Source organism: Scyliorhinus canicula, unplaced genomic scaffold, assembly GCF_902713615.1.
Source record: "Scyliorhinus canicula unplaced genomic scaffold, sScyCan1.1, whole genome shotgun sequence".
NCBI lineage: Eukaryota > Metazoa > Chordata > Chondrichthyes > Carcharhiniformes > Scyliorhinidae > Scyliorhinus > Scyliorhinus canicula.
Genome location: NW_024055425.1, coordinates 99,798 through 105,021, shown reverse-complemented (window position 1 = coordinate 105,021; position 5,224 = coordinate 99,798). Strand labels below are relative to the sequence as shown.

At 45.6% G+C, this 5,224-nt stretch overlaps 1 non-coding gene across 1 annotated transcript; it reads left to right on the top strand.

Moving 5' to 3' along the window:
- Window positions 1-4,162: 4,162 nt before the first annotated feature.
- trnak-cuu lies at window positions 4,163-4,235 on the top strand. Its single transcript has one exon. It is a non-coding gene; the product is annotated as a tRNA-Lys (tRNA).
- The last annotated feature ends 989 nt before the right edge of the window (window positions 4,236-5,224 follow it).

The window sequence follows — 5,224 nt, the reverse complement described above, 5'->3', positions numbered from 1 at the left end:
CAGTTTTCCGAGTGAGGATTTACCAGGATGTGGGAGCCAAGCTGGTGAGGAAGTGAGTGGCCTTTAATAAGGTTCAGGCTGCTCTGTGTAAGAAAGGAGTTTGATTCGGGGTGGTATACCCGGCAAAGCTGCGGGTTACAAATGAGTCCAAAGACTTCCATTTGGAGACAGTGGAGGAGGTGAATACCTTTATTGTGAACATAAGAACATAAGAACTAGGAGCAGGAGTAGGCCATCTGGCCCCTCGAGCCTGCTCCACCATTCAATTAGATCATGGCTGATCTTTTGTGGACTCAGCTCCACTTTCCAGCCCGAACACCATAACCCTTAATCCCTTTATTCTTCAAAAAACTATCTATCTTTAGCTTAAAAACATGTAATGAAGGAGCCTCAACTGCTTTACTGGGCAAGGAATTCCATAGATTGACAACCCTTTGGGTGAAGAAGTTCCTCCTAAACTCAGTCCTAAATCTACTTCCCCTTATTTTGAGGCTATGTCCCCTAGTTCTGCTGTCACCCGCCAGTGGAAACAACCTGCCCGCATCTATCCTATCTATTCCCTTCATAATTTTAAATGTTTCTATAAGATCCCCCTTCATCCTTCTAAATTCCAACGAGTACAGTCCCAGTCTACTCAACCTCTCCTCATAATCCAACCCCTTCAGCTCTGGGATTAACCTAGTGAATCTCCTCTGCACACCCTCCAGCGCCAGTACGTCCTTTCTCAAGTAAGGAGACCAAAACTGAACACAATACTCCAGGTGTGGCCGCACTAACACCTTATACAATTGCAACATAACCTCCCTAGTCTTAAACTCCATCCCTCTAGCAATGAAGGACAAAATTCCATTTGCCTTCTTAATCACCTGTTGCACTTGTAAATCAACCTTCTGTGACTCATGCACTAGCACATGGACTGGGGTCCAGTGAAGCATGGACTGGGGTCCAGTTATCTGCATTGGACAAGATCTACATTCCCTGTGGGGTGGGATGGGTGTTGTGATATCCTCAATATAGTTTTTAACATTTTCTGATAGAATCTGTTTTTCTGTGTGGGGATGAAGCAAGATTTTCTTTACAAAGCACAACATTGATCTATGAGGGGGGGAGGGGGGGGGGGGGGGGGGTGATGGCTCCCGTTGGAAATTGAGTCTGGTGAGCGACTGCATTCTGAAATATGTTTTATCCTCGAAGTGGGCAATATCGTTGTTTTTATTTTCTTGTTGTCCTGAGAGAAGCTGCCCTGCCAGCAGTCAGCTGGTGAATGGGAGTGAGATTGGGGGGGTGTAGCTGCAGCTGGTGAACCATTTTCGGCTGGTTCAACAAGCTCAGCGTCTGGGCCGGAGCCCCGGGGGGAGGGGGGGGGGTGCTTTTGGATTCAATTTGTGTGTCTCTCGGTGGGGAGTTGATGAAAAATGGGGGAGGGGGGGTTAGTTTGCTGATGATGACTATAAAACTGTTTTTGTTTTACTCTGAAGATGTGTGCGTGTGGCGGCCATCTTGGGTGGACCCTTGGCCTGTACTTTTTGAAGATTTGCTGGATAGCCCCTCACGGTGGAAATGGCTGATTCCCTGATGGGGGCTGGTGCAGAGACCCTTGATTCAGCTGCTCACCTGGAACGCAAGGGAATTGGGTGGAACAGTGAAGGGGTCGAGTGTTTTCGCTCACTGAAAGAATCGAAATGCTGGTGTGGTGTTCTTGCAGGAGACTCACTCACGGGTTAGAGATCAGACCAGACTGCGGAGGGGTGAGCCAAGTGTTTCACTCGGGCTTTGACTAAGGGTTAGAGATCAGACCAGGACTGCGGAGGGGTGAGCCAAGTGTTTCACTCGGGCTTTGACGGAAGGGCTCGATGTGCTGCAATTCTAATCAATAAACAGATCCCTCTTTCAGTCACTAGGATCATTGCGGACACTAATGGGAGATACGTGGTGGTCAGTGGGTCATTGGCGGGTACAGTGGTGGTGCTGGTGAATGGCTAAGCCCCTAACTGAGACGATGTGGCATTTGTAAAAATATAGTTGGGATCTATCCCAGATCTGGATACACATCAATCAATGCTCGGCGGAGACTTCACTCGAGTACTGGATCTGGAAATGGACTGGTCCAAGCCCCTTCAACCGCTATAAATACACAATAACGGAGTGGAATTTGGACGGACCATCTGGCATGACCCAGGCACCGGAAACGACAACAACGAACCCGGAAAAAGATAAATCAATCTGTTCCCGTCAGTAGATTGTAAAAGAATTATGGGACACAGATTTCATATGGTGAGCAAGATCTACAGGGAGGATATGAGGAAGAAATTTTACAGAGGGAGTGATAATGATATGGAACTCAATGCTTACAAACAAAGGTCGATAATCTCCAGGTTTTCACTGTACCTCGGTACACGTGACAATAAACAAATCCAATCCAATCCAAGTCTTGGTAACTCGAATGGTCAGAATTTGATGTGAGGATTGGTTGTGAATTTCCTGTCTGTGAATCCCTTTCTAAGTCCCTGTGAAAGAAGTTTACAAAGGCATCACGGTCAGTCCCGAAATAAAATTCGGGAAAGATAAATATTTCTCCCGATTTGTATTTGCTGTGTATAAATCATCCCCTACTAATCCCCTGTAAAAGGAGTTTCCAAAATGAATCACAATCAGTCCAAGATAGAAATTTACAACATTCTCTCCTCCTGCTCCCTGGTCTATGATGCCCGCTCTTGCCCCCCTGTTGCACACTGACCCTCTTGTCATCAGCAGTCCCTCGATTTCAGGATGATGTCTACTCAGGATTGTGAGTAGACACAGATTTAAGATTGTGAGCAAGATCTGCAGGGGAGATCGGAGGTAGACATTTTATACAGCGAGTGATAATGATCTGAACTCAACGCTGACACACAAAGGTCGATAATCTCCAGGTCCTGATAACCCAAATGGTGCTGTCAGAATTTGATGTGAGGATTGGTTGTGAGTTTCCTGTCTGTGAATCCCTTTCTAAGCCCCTGTGAAAGAAGTTTACAAAGGCATCACTGTCAGTCCAGAAATGAAATTCAGGAAAGATAAACATTTCTTCTGGTTTGAGTTTGCTGTGTGTAAATCCTCCCCTACTAATCCCCTGTAAAAGGTGTTTCTAAAATTAATTCACAACATTCCTCCCTCCTGCTCCCGGGTCCAGGATGACCGCCCATGATGGGTGGTGTGAACTCAGGGTGAATTTCTATCCTGGGTCTTCATGTGGCTGAACAGAACCTCAGAGCTTTGGACACATGGGGCAGGATGTCCAATGAGACAGTGAAATCCGGAGAGCAGGATTCACTTCCTTTTCTTTCCATCTCTGCCACCGCTTTGAATCATCAATAAGACATTGGGACTCAAAGACTAATCCAGTTTGATGGACAAGTTGTCTCCATTCTGAACAATGGGGAACAAGCTCCTCCCACTCATTGAAACATCGCCCCGACAAAGATGAGAAACGCGCATGCGCTCTGATGCACATCCAATAAAGATGGCGGCAAGGGCACCCGAAAAGGAAATCTGCGCAGACGCAGGAAAACTCCACAACGACAATGACCCAAGGTCAGAATTAATCATAGAATCTACAGTGCAGAAGGAAACCATTCAGCCCATCGAGTCTGCACCGGCGTTACCTGATCTGGCCAACTCACTGAAATGTGGTTAATTCTGAATTGCCCAGCAAACCACTCAGTTTCAGGACAATTAGGAATGGGCAACCAAGCTGGTTTGCCCATGACACTCGCATCCCATAAAGAACAGAGAAAATAAAAGGGCTGTTTCCAGTACCAATTTCAAAGGAATCAGTACTGGGCCCTTCATTCCTGGTTTATATCATTGATTTGAAAGTAAATGTAGGAACATGAGGAAGAAGTTTACCTTTGACACAAAAATGATTGAACACTTGTGGAATGAGGAAGAAAGCTAGAGGGAAAACAAGGCAAAGGATGACATGATAAATGGCAGGACAGGACGAGTTAGGCCAGAGCTAGATTCCTGTGCACAGAAGATTGCACCAGAGAGAGTACAGAGTGGATTTAACAACATCAGCCAGAAATTGCCAATGTTTGCTCTGAGGAAAGTTTGGATAAACTGGGGCTGTTTTCTTTGGAACAGAAAAGACTGAAGGGAGACCAAAATTAAAGTATGAAAAGCAGCCTGGCTAGCTCAGTCGGTAGAGCATGGGACTCTTAATCCCAGGGCTGTGGGTTCAAGACCCACGTTGGGCGCTTCAGCTTCTTTAATCTGAGAACATTGAGCTGAACTGTTTACAGTAGCACAGTGGTTAGCACTGTTGCTTAACCCCGCCAGGGTGCCGGGGTTCAATTCCCACTTGGGACACTGTCTGCGCAGAGTCTGCACGGTCTCCCAGCGTCTGTATGGGTTTCCTCCCACAAGTCCCGAAAGAGATGCTTGTTCGGTGAATTGGACATTCTGAATTCTCCCTCTGTGTACCCGAATAAGTGCCGGAGTGTGGTGACCAGGGGATTTTCACAGGGGACTTCATGCAGTGTTAATGTAAGCCTACTTGTGACAATAATAAAGATTATTCTAAATATTTAAAATATATAAATTTCATGATGGCACAGTGGTTGGGGACCCGGGTTTGATCCTGGCCCTTGGTCACAGTCTCTGAGGAGTTTGAACATTCTCCCATTGTCTGTGTGGGTTTCACCCCCACAAACCAAATATGTGCAGGCTAGGTGGCTTGGCAAAATTAAATTGCTCCTTAATTGGAAAAAAATATAAATTTATATTTATAAATATTCTGATGGATCTAAATAGATTGGATAGGAAGGTCCTATTCTCTTTGGTTGAGGGATACATATAAAAGGGGGCAGATATTTAGGGAAGGACCAGGAGGTTTAGAGGGTGGTGAGGATCTGTGACATGCTGACTGAAATGATGGCCTAAACCCTCATAACATTTAAAAGGTATTTAGATAGACAGTTGAATTGATGTAATTTAGAATGCTACAGACTACAATCTGGAATTTTATTTTATTTTTTATAAATTTAAAGTACCCAATTTTTTTTCCAATTAAGGGTCAATTTAGTATGGCCAATCCACCTACCCTGCACATCTTTGGGTGGTGGGGGCAAAACCCATGCAAACATGGGTAGAATGTGCAAACTCCATATGGACAGTGACCCAGAGCCAGGATCAAACCTGCGACTTTGGCACCGTGAGGCAGCAGCGCTAACCCACTGCACCACCG